We start from the raw sequence: 12,197 nt of genomic DNA, 5'->3' as shown, positions 1-12,197 counted from the left end.
CTGCTGGTTCAGATCCCTTATCATGCAACTGGATAAATGCCTGTACATACAGAATCTCTTTGATATACTTTACTCCCGACTCACCAATTTCAATGATAAGATTGCATAAGAATCCAGAAAAAGCATTCAAAGTTCAGATTGTGTTACAGTAAACCATCTTTCTCTTAGATAGGCTTATACCTATGGGGGTGACCCATTCAGTCAAGATCTCTCTGCCCAAGAGACTACAGGTAAGACCAAGGCAGCATAGATGATGTCTTAAAGGGCCAGTAAAAGATACAAAAAAAAAAAAAAAAAAAACCCACAGAGGAGGGAGAATCACGGAAACAGAAACCAAGGCTGACAGCTGGGGACATGTTTTAATCAGCTATTTTGCTGCTGTGACAAAAGCACCCAATCAGAACAATTGTAGAGGAGGAAAAGTTTATTTGAGGGCTCACAGTTTCAAGGTTTCAGAGGTCTTAGTCCATAGAAGGCCAGCTCCATTCCTTGGGGTTCAAGGTGAAACAGAACATCATGGCAGAAGAGTGTGGCAGAGGGAAGCAGCTCACATCATCAGGAAGCAAAGAGACAGACTCCACTTACCAGATACAAATATATGCTCAAAGCCACACCCCAATTCCCAACTCCTCCAGTCACACCCTACCACTTCAGTTAATCCATATCAGGGGATTAAATCACTCATTGGGTTAAGACCCTTACAACCCAAACATTATTCCTCTGAACATTATTTCATTGTCTCACACGTGAGCTTTTGGAGGACACCTCACATCCAAACCCTAACAGAACCTTTAAAACAGATAGACCTGCATGTACAAATTTTTTCCACTTACTTTCCTTTTGACAGACCAACTCCAACTGCAAGATTGTATAATAATCCAGAAAGCTATTCAAAAGCCAGATTGTTACAATAAAACATTATCTTAGACAGACTTATAGGTGGCCCTTTTTTCAACTCTACCTCTGACAGACCAACTCCAATTGCAAGATTGTACAAAAAAGAAACACAGAGAGGAGCCCCAAAACCATGGCTGACATATGGGAACCTTTAAATTGACCAGCCAAGATCTTTCCCAAGAGACTACCTATAGGATCAATGTAGTACTGACCGTGTCTTAAAAGGGGCAGTAATAGATACATACCTACACACAACACACACACATACACGCATACACACATACAACCAGAGGAAATTCTAAAACCCAAGGCCAACAATGAGAACCTAGAACATACCAGAAGGGAATAAATATCCCTTGATTCTTGAGTCCCACTTAACCATGACTCCTACATCAGTGGGACTACAGATGTCCCCAGGAGAAACAAGATGTTCCCAAGAAGAGGAATCAGAAGTGTGGAATCAAGGGTCTTGGTGTGCACACCAGGGGACTTACCAAATGGCCAAGGGTGTCACAACTTTACTGAGTTCAGTTTCCTTTTTCTCAAAGTGGACCACAATGAGCAACCTGTACCATTCAGGGAGAGAAGATGGGAGTTCCCTGAAGCAAAAGGAACTATGGCAGCTGCTGGGATGGTCCCTCAGTCCCTCCCTTTATTTACAGGAATATCTCCTCTGTTTGACCTGAAGCAAACTCACCTGTTTCCTAACTCTCCTGCAGTTGACTCTCAACAAGTTTGCCAGAACCTTCCTCAGGATGGAAGTGGGGTTCCTTGGAGAACCAAGTCTTTCCAAGAAAGTTGGTGCAGGGACTGCTTTCAGGTCCCATCTGGGTCCCTAAATTTGTTGCAGAAACCTTGGTCCTTGTCCCATATGCCAATCCAATAACGAGGGCACTGTTTTGAGAAAAAGGAGAAACAAAGTTTATTGCTTTGCTTTCAAAGGAAAAACCCAGGGGACTGCTATTCTGGAGGCTGTGATTCTCTGTCTTCCTATTCTTTAGGATCCTCTTGACCACAAATCATAAGTTGAGTGACTCACCAGAGTTTCAGGGCCTTAGTGAGGTCTCACTGTTCCCTGTGTTTTGGCTGACCTTAGAGGGCAAGAACCAAAATATTGGCGCTTTTTACTTCCTTGACTTTGTTCTCCAAATTTTGGTTTTAAACATTTAGTAGAATGTTTCACCAGTCTTAAAGTGGGAGTAAAGGGTTTTAACTTTAATGTATATATATTTAAAGTTATCTCCTTTGTTTAATTAGCATCAGTATTAGTCCATTATATCCTATCTGTTTTGTATGTGATGGTTTATTGTCTTAAATTAAATTAGAAGTAGTTAGAAGTAGTAATTCTGCAAAACACTCACAGTGAAGGCTGTGGTTGTGGCTTAGTGGTAGAGCACTTGCCTAGCATGTGTGAGGCACTGGGTTCCATCCTGAATAACACATTAAAAATAAATACATAAATAAAATTAAAAAAAAATAAAGTTAGTTTACATTCTCATCATTTAAAAAAAACCCACTAACATTAACAGGCAATAGTTATAAAGTTTTATAAAGAAAATGCAAAATGAAATTAATGAGAAACTGTTAATGATCAGAAGTAGACATATCTGATACACAAATGCATCTCATTTATATGATAAAACCTTTTTGTATTCAAAGCAAACAGATGTTAGCCAGATTATAAATGAGAGTTTGGCCCTCTTATGTCAGATACAATGTATAAAAGATAACAGTTTTTGTTTACCTTGCCTGTATTAGACTGGCATAAGTTTTCATTTTGCAAACATTTACATAGCACTTAGACAAAGCTTTACCATTCAGGTATCAGATGTATACACATCTCTGGTCACATATATCTAGGGTTTCAGTCATTTGTAGTAACCTAAAATAGTAACAGTTGCTTATCTAACCAGTTATGGAGCTATTGTTTAACAGACTTTAAAGCAGGTGTGAATTCGGCATTTTTAAAGACTTAATTTCCCTAATAAAACCTAACAGACACAAAAAAATTATCTTGATAGATAAGCATATCAGTGTTTTAAGAAAACACACGACCAGTTTTTTTAGCCATAGGATCGTTCTTAATGAGTGGTAGTATGCCATTTGACAACTCTATGGGGAATCATGGCCAAAAGGAGATCACTGGTTGGTTCTTTTAAGACCAGCAGTACACTCGTATCACAGAAGGTGATCTCTATCTGAAAATTTTGTAGAGATCTCTTTTCTTGGTAGTATGATGACTACCTTCAGTCCCTGATAAGACACAGGGTTCATTTTGGTTCATCAATTCTTCTCAGGAATAAAAAAGGATATTTAGATAAATTTAAGAGTGAGAAAAACAGTGTCTTAATTTGCATTAAAACTGTTGACCAATGGAAAAAAATTTTAGATAGTTTTCATTTGCCCCCAATCTTTCTCAATTTATACTTTATAAAAGCCCTCCAAATGTAGAAAATCATATATTGAATGGTTGAAATTCTTGAAGGAGAACCAGAAAATATTACAGAATTTGTGAAACCAAAGGGAGAGACTCCTAAAATTAGACAGGTAAAGGTAAAAAATGCTTAGGGTTCTGGCATATGGAAGGGGAAGACATGATGTCTTAGGAGAAGAATGTTATGATCACAACCCAGCAGACCTCTTCAGGATATTTTGCATAACTAGAACCATTCAAATAACAAAGAAAGATAAGGAAATTCAGTTATTTGTTTTTTATCTCATATTTAGTTTTATGGACTTTGGTTGGGGTTGAGATATTTTATCTTGGTTTAATTTGGGCAGTTTTGTTTCCTGTACTATGGATAAACTCAGATTACTATCCTTTAGTTAGTATGTGTCTAGTTTTCAGTGTTCAAATGTATGGTGTTCAGAACCTTAAATATTGTGGGTAAGTCACTATGCCATCAAATGATCCAATAAATTAACTAGAAATGATAAGAATAAGAATTTGCAATTCTTTATTTTTAGATGATCACCACCATAAGATCTGCACATAGTTAAATCATGCGATCCAACAGCACAGAGCTGAATTAATTACATGCACAGACAATAATGGTCTTTCCTCCTTCTTAGGACTAGGAACAGTCTAAATAATGCTATGTTAATTTTCTATCATTGTGTAAGAGTAATCACCCCAAGTTTAGAGATGCAAAACTACACACGTGTTTTATCTCAGCATTCCTGTGGGTAAGGAGTCTAGGACTGGCTTAGATGGTTTCTCTGCTTGAGTCTCACAGCCTTGTAGTCAAAATTTTGGCTGAGGCTGCAGTCTCACTTGAAACTCAATCATGGAAGGATCTGTTTCTAAGTGCATATGATTGTTGGAGGAAATAATTCCCTTTGGATATTGAACTGAGGACCTCAGTTTCTTGTTGACTCTCAGCTGGAAGTCACAATTCCTTGTCACATGGGTCTTCCCAAATGACTTCCTGCTTCTTTACATCAAGCAAGGGATAAAATCTTGCAAGAGGAACATTAAAATCTTACATAATAAAAATTCATATATCTCATTACCTTTCCAGTACTCAATTGGTTAGGCCAAATCATAAGTCATGCCCACACTCATGGGGAGGGGATTACATATTTCATAAATATCTAGAGACAAGGTTGTGGGGGTCACTTCATAGTTTGTCTGCCCTAAAGGTTGACAATAATTTGTGTTCCTGTGTTAGTTTATATTGTAACTAAAAATATTTTTTGCCCCCATGTTGAATCATAATGAAACTGGGAATATTATTTTATATAAAAACAGAACAAGCAAAAGCAGTTTAACTATTTGTTTTAGGAAATATTAGTTCCTGAATTTTAAGATTCTGAACTAACTGCAATAGCTTATTTCAAGACTAGCAACTTGCTTATCTTGACTCGGTTAAGACCTTCACCTCTTTCTTCCCACCCATCTGACACTGTTAATATACCATTAAGTTTCTCTGTACTGCTGACCAGTTTCTTGCTTTTTAAGACTTACTTCAAAATCACCCATATCAGGCTCTAAAACCTTATATATATCTTCTGTGACTTCCTCCTTATAAGATAAAACTAAAATTCTGTCAAGGTGTGATCACCTTCCTGCAGAAGCCTAGTAAACAGCTTTGATCATCTGGTTGTTCTGGTCTCTTTGAGCGTTTGAGAATCAAAATTATATATATATATATATATATATATATATATATGCACACATATACACACACACACACACATATATACACACACATATATATTTCTTTTTTTGTTAACAGTTATGGTATATAACCCTTTTGCTCTGCTGTAATATGGGAGCTAATTTCAAACCAGTTTTGTTTAGTTACACTTGATCAAAGATAAAGTCTCTTCACATTGCCTTAGTCCCTCAAGGTGGACACATTGCCTACCTTCTATTTTGGGAACAAAGCTTATGAATATTCTAAGGTGGTGAGTTGTCCTCATGGGCTAAGATTTGGGACAATGTCTTAACATTCCTTCCATCTTGTTTCTTGGATAGAAGACAAGTCTTGTGCTGGTGATTGAGATTCCTGTGGATGGCAATGAGAACTGATTTCACTTTCACATCTCCACTGCTGAAGGTGAGTGAAGGTCTTGCTCCAGCATTCATTTAATCTTTCTCCTTCTTCTCCTCCTCCTCCTCCTCCTCCTCCTTCTTCTTCTCCTTTTTTTTTTTTTTATAAATCTTTTAGTTGCAGATGGACACAATACCATTATTTTATTTTTATGTGGTGCTGAAGATCGAACCCAGTGCCTCACACATGCTAGGCGAGCACTCTACCACTGAACTATAACCTCAGCCCTCCTCTTCTTTTTCTTAGAGTAATTGTCCCCCTTTCCTTTCTGCTGCCTGCTATATTTTAATCTAGTGCCTCTTGAAAGGAGATATCTGAATTTTTCTATCTCAAAGTAGCAAGTGTGTTTACTGTGCTTAGTTGGAGACTCATAGCCTATGTTTATGATTATGCATGAGTGACTCAAGACAAGCTGTAGGAGTTGGGAGGGGGGTGAAGGAGAGGGAGAGAGGCTCAGGAGACAGTCACATTAACACTTCAAAGCATTGTATCACCATATTCACCTTCTCTCTATACTACTCCTATTTTTGTCTGCTGAGTGTGTGCATTTTAAGTTATATAAGCTAAATAAATACTTCATGTGGCTATTTTTGAAGAAAAAATTAAAAAAAACTTTTAATTTACAAACTTTTTATTTACAGAAAAATTGAGAAGGTAGCAGAGAATTCTCATACACCTCATACCAATTACCCTCCCTTACTATCCATTAACTAACACTGATAGGTTATTCAGATTTTTGGAATTTTTACCCAGTAATCTTTTTCTCTTTCATGATGAGATCCATGATAACAACCGTACATTTAGACATCATTTTTCCAAGAGGAATATTCACTAGGACAATTTCTTAGACTTTCATGGTTTTTAATGACATTGAAAGTTTTGGGAAGCAATAGTCAGGTATTTTGTAGAAGGATCCTCATTAGACATTTGGCTGATATTCTTTTCATGATTAGAGTGGGACAAGGATTCTTTTGAAGGAGAACACATAGGTAAAGTCACATTTTTGTCAGTGGCTGAGACAACTGTGTTCATCCATTTTCTCAACTATATAGTTGCTTTCCTTCCCCCAGTCCTCATCTTCCTATATCATACTCTTTGGAAGGAAGGCAGTATGCTCAGTCCATATTAAAAGAGTGGTGGGTGATGCTTCATCTCTTCAGGGGGAGAATATCTATATGAATTAATTAGAATTACTCTGCATGGGAATTTTTCCTCTTTTCCCTCATATATATTTATTCATCATTTATTTCAGTACAATTCAAGGATATTCATTTTATACATTGGATTATCATTCAAGAACAATTTATTTTCATGCTCAAATTGTTTCAACTTTTCCCATAGTGAACTCTATCAGTTTGCTTTTGTGTCTCCTTTATACAGCTCCATTTATTAAAAGCATTTTCTTGTTTTATCACACTATAAACTACAGTGTGCTCCAGGTTCTTCTTGTATACTTCCTGTTTTTTTTTATTTTTTATTTTTTTTTATTTTATTTTATTTATTTATTTATTTATTTTTTTTTTTACGTTTACATAGGGTAATGATGTTTATTATATTTTTCCCCTCCCCCCCACCCCTCCCACCCCTCCCACCCCTCTTTTCCCTCTACACAGTCCTTCTTTCCTTCATTCTTACTGCTCTCCTTAGCCTAACTCTAAACCTAACCCTAATCCTAATGCTAGCCCGTCCCACCCCCCATTATATGTCCTCATCCGCTTATCAGCGAGATCATTCGTCCTTTAGTTTTTTGAGATTGGCTTATCTCACTTAGCATGATATTCTCCAATTTCGACCATTTGCCTACAAATGCCATAATTTTATCATTCTTCATTGCGGAGTAATATTCCATTGTATAAATATGCCACAGTTTCTTTATCCATTCATCAACTGAAGGGCATCTAGGTTGGTTCCACAATCTGGCTATGGTGAATTGAGCAGCAATGAACATTGATGTGGCTGTATCTCTGTAGTATGCTGATTTTAAGTCCTTTGGGTATAGGCCAAGGAGTGGGATAGCTGGGTCAAATGGTGTTTCCATTCCAAGCTTTCTGAGGAATCTCCACACTGCTTTCCAGAGTGGTTGCACTAATTTGCAACCCCACCAGCAATGTATGAGTGTTCCTTTTTCACCACATCCTCGCCAACACCTATTGTTGCTTGTATTCTTGATAATCGCCATTCTAATTGGGGTGAGATGAAATCTTAGGGTAGTTTTGATTTGCATTTCCCTTATTACTAGGGATGTTGAACATTTTTTCATATATCTGGTGATTACTTGTACATCTTCTTCTGTGAAGTGTCTGTTCATTTCCTTAGCCCATTTGTTGATTGGATTATTTGTATTCTTCGTGTAGAGTTTTTTGAGTTCTTTATAGATTCTGGAAATTAGCGCTCTATCTGAGGTATGGTTGGCAAAGATATTCTCCCACTCTGTAGGCTCTCTCTTCACATTTCTGATAGTTTCCTTTGCTGAGAGAAAGCTTTTTAGTTTGAATCTATCCCAGTTGTTGATTCTTGCTTTTATTTCTTGTGCTATGGGAGTCCTGTTAAGGAAATCTGATCCTGAGCCAACAAGTTGAAGATTTGGACCTACTTTTTCTTCTATAAGATGCAGGGTCTCTGGTCTGATTCCGAGGTCCTTGATCCATTTTGAGTTGAGTTTTGTGTAGGGTGAGAGATAGGGGTTTAGTTTCATTCTATTGCATATAGTTTTCCAGTTTTCCCAGCACCATTTGTTGAAGAGGCTATCTTTTCTCCATTGCATATTGTTGGAAACTTTGTCTAGTATGAGAAAATTGTATTTATTTGGGTTTGTGTCCATGTCCTCTATTCTGTACCATTGATCTACCTGTCTATTTTGGTACCAATACCATGCCGTTTTTGTTACTATTGCTTTGTAGTAGAGTTGAAGATCTGGTGTTGCAATACCCCCTGCTTCGCTCTTGCTACTGAGGATTGCTTTAGCTATTCTAGGTTTTTTATTCTTCCAGATGAATTTCATAATTGCTTGCTCTATTTCTGCGAGGTACATCATTGGGATTTTAATTGGAATTGCATTGAATCTGTATAGAACTTTAGGTAGTATAGCCATTTTGACGATATTAATTCTGCCTATCCAGGAACATGGGAGATCTTTCCATCTTCTAAGGTTTTCTTGAATTTCTTTCTTTAGTGTTCTGTAGTTCTCATTGTAGAGGTCTTTCACCTCTTTTGTGAGATTGATTCCCAAGTATTTTATTTTCTTCGATGCTATTGTGAATGGGGTAGTTTTCCTAATTTCTCTTTCTGAAGATTCATCACTTATGTATAAAAATGCATTGGATTTATGAGCATTGATCTTGTAACCTGCTACTTTACTGAATTCACTTATGAGTTCTAAAAGTTTTCTGGTGGAATTTCCAGGTTCCTCTAAATATATAATCATGTCCTCAGCGAACAGGGATAGTTTGAGTTCTTCTTTTCCTATTCGTATCCCTTTAATTTCTTTGGTTTGTCTGATTGCTCTGGCTAGAGTCTCAAGGACGATGTTGAATAGAAGCGGTGAAAGAGGGCATCCCTGCCTTTTTCCAGTTTTTAGGGGGAACGCTTTCAGTTTTTCACCATTTAGAATGATATTAGCCATGGGCTTAGCGTAGATGGCCTTTATAATGTTTAGGAATGTTCCCATTACCCCAATTTTTTCTAGTGTTTTGAGCATGAAGGGATGCTGTATTTTATCAAATGCTTTTTCTGCATCTATTGAAATAATCATGTGATTCTTAACTTTAAGTCTGTTGATATGGTGAATGACATTTATTGATTTCCGAATGTTGAACCAACCTTGCATCCCTGGGATAAAACCCACTTGATTGTGGTGCACTATCTTTTTAATATATATTTGTATGCGATTTGCTAAAATTTTGTTGAGAATTTTTGCATCGATGTTCATTAAGGATATTGGTCTGAAATTTTCTTTCCTTGATGTGTCTCTGTCTGGTTTAGGTATCAGGGTGATATTGGCTTCATAGAACGAGTTTGGTAGGGTTCCCTCCTCTTCTATTTCATGGAATAGTTTGAGGAGTATTGGAATGAGCTCTTCTTTAAAGGTTTTGTAGAACTCGGCTGAGAACCCATCTGGTCCTGGACTTTTCTTTGTTGGTAGGCTTTTGATGACCTCTTCTATTTCATTGCTTGAAATTGGTTTATTTAAGTTGTGTATGTCCTCCTCGTTCAGTTTAGGTAGTTCATATGTCTCTAGAAATTTGTTGATGTCTTCAAGGTTTTCTGTTTTGTTGGAGTATAGATTTTCGAAATAGCTTCTAATTATGTTTTGTATTTCACTCGTGTCTGTTGTGATGTTTCCTTGTTCATTCCGAATTTTAGTAATTTGAGTTTTCTCCCTCTTTCTCTTTGTTAGTGTGGCTAAGGGTTTATCAATTTTATTTATTTTTTCAAAGAACCAACTATTTATTTTATTAATTTTTCCGATTGTTTCTTTTGTTTTGATTTCGTTGATTTCGGTTCTGATTTTAACTATTTCCTGTCTTCTACTACTTTTGGTATTGGTCTGCTCTTCTTTTTCTAGTGCTTTGAGCTGTAGTGTTAACTCGTTTATTTGTTGATTTCTACTTCTTTTTTTGAATGCACCCCATGAAATAAATCTTCCTCTAAGTACTGCTTTCATAGTGTCCCAGAGATTTTGATATGATGTGTCTTTGTTCTCGTTTACTTCTAAGAATTTTTTTATTTCCCTCCTGATGTCTTCTGTTATCCATTCATCATATAATAGTGTATTATTTAGTCTCCAGGTATTGGAGAAGTTTCTGTTTTTTATTCTGTCATTCATTTCTAATTTCAATCCATTATGATCTGATAGAGTACAAGGTAGTATCTCTATCTTCTTGTATTTACTAACAGTAGCTTTGTGGCATAAAATATGGTCTATTTTAGAGAAGGATCCATGTGCTGCTGAGAAGAAAGTGTATTCATTCTGTGTTGGATGGTATATTCTATATATGTCCGTTAAGTCTAAATTGCCGATTGTGTTGTTGAGATCTATAGTTTCTTTATTCAATTTTTGTTTGGACGATCTATCCAGTGGTGAGAGAGGTGTGTTAAAATCGCCTAGTATGATTGTGTTGTGGTCTATTTGGTTTCTGGAATTGAGAAGGATTTGTTTGACGTACGTGGATGAGCCAATGTTCGGGGCACAGATATTTATGATTGTTATGTCTTGCTGATTTATGCTTCCCTTAAGCAGCATGTAATGTCCTTCTTTATCCCTTCTGACTAGTTTTGGTTTGAAGTCCACATTATCTGAGATGAGGATGGATACTCCAGCTTTTTTGCTGTGTCCGTGTGCATGGTATGTTTTTTCCCATCCTTTCACCTTTAGTCTATGGGTGTCTCTTTCTATGAGGTGAGTCTCTTGCAGGCAGCATATTGTTGGATTTTTCTTTTTAATCCAATCTGCCAGTCTGTGTCTTTTGATTTATGAATTCAGGCCATTAACATTCAGGGTTATTATTGTGATATGATTTGTATTCCCAGTCAATTGACTCATATTTGTTTTTGACATGATTTGGTTTCTCCTTTATTTGGCTATTCCTTTAGGCTAGCGCCTCCTGTTGCTGATTTGCATCGTTGTTTTTCATCTCTTCCTCATGGAATATTTTGCTGAGAATGTTCTGTAATGCTGGCTTTCTTTTTGTAAATTCCTTTAGCTTTTGTTTATCATGGAAGGATCTTATTTCATCGTCAAATTTGAAGGTAAGTTTTGCTGGGTATAAGATTCTTGGTTGGCATCCATTTTCTTTCAGGGCTTGGTATATGTTGTTCCAGGCCCTTCTAGCTTTTAGGGTCTGGATTGAAAAATCTGCTGATATTCTTATTGGTTTCCCTCTGAATGTAATTTGATTCTTTTCTCTCGCGGCCTTTAAAATTCTGTCTTTATTTTGTATGTTAGGTATTTTCATAATAATGTGCCTTGGTGTGGGTCTGTTGTAATTTTGTATGTTTGGAGTTCTATAAGCCTCTTGTACTTGGTTTTCCATTTCGTTCTTCAGATTTGGGAAATTTTCTGTTATTATATCATTGAATAGATTGTTCATTCCTTTGGTTTGTTTCTCTAAGCCTTCCTCAATCCCAATAATTCTCAAATTTGGCCTTTTCATGATATCCCATAGTTCTTGGAGATTCTGTTCATGATTTCTTACCATCTTCTCTGTTTGTTCCACTTTGTTTTCAAGGTTAAATATTTTGTCTTCAATGTCTGAGGTTCTGTCTTCCAGGTGTTCTATCCTATTGGTTATGCTTTCTATGGAGTTTTTAACTTGGTTTTTTTCCTTCATTTCAAGGATTTCAGTTTGGTTTTTTTTCAGTATCTCTAACTCTTTATTGAAATGATCTCTTGCTTCCCGTATTTGGTCTTTTAACTGTTGATTGGTGTGATCATTTAATGCCTGCATTTGCTCTTTCATCTCCTCCTTCAATGCCTGCATTTGCTCTTTCATCTCCTCATTAGCTTCCCTGATCGTTTTAATTACGTACATTCTGAACTCCCTTTCTGACATTTCTTCTGCTCTGCTGTCATTGGGTTTTATTGATGTAGTATCTAGGTTTGTTTGGGACATTTTCTTCCCTTGTTTTCTCATATTGGTCAGTTGTCAGTGGGACCCTGAGATATTGCAGTTTTCCACTATTGGCTTATAGTGTCCCAGTAGATTTCCAGTGTATCACCTCCCAGCCTTCAGTAGCCTGATGTCT

This window comes from Sciurus carolinensis, chromosome 1, assembly GCF_902686445.1.
Source record: "Sciurus carolinensis chromosome 1, mSciCar1.2, whole genome shotgun sequence".
Lineage (NCBI taxonomy): Eukaryota > Metazoa > Chordata > Mammalia > Rodentia > Sciuridae > Sciurus > Sciurus carolinensis.
The sequence above is the reverse complement of the archived record's forward strand: the minus strand, read 5'-3'. Positions refer to the sequence as shown.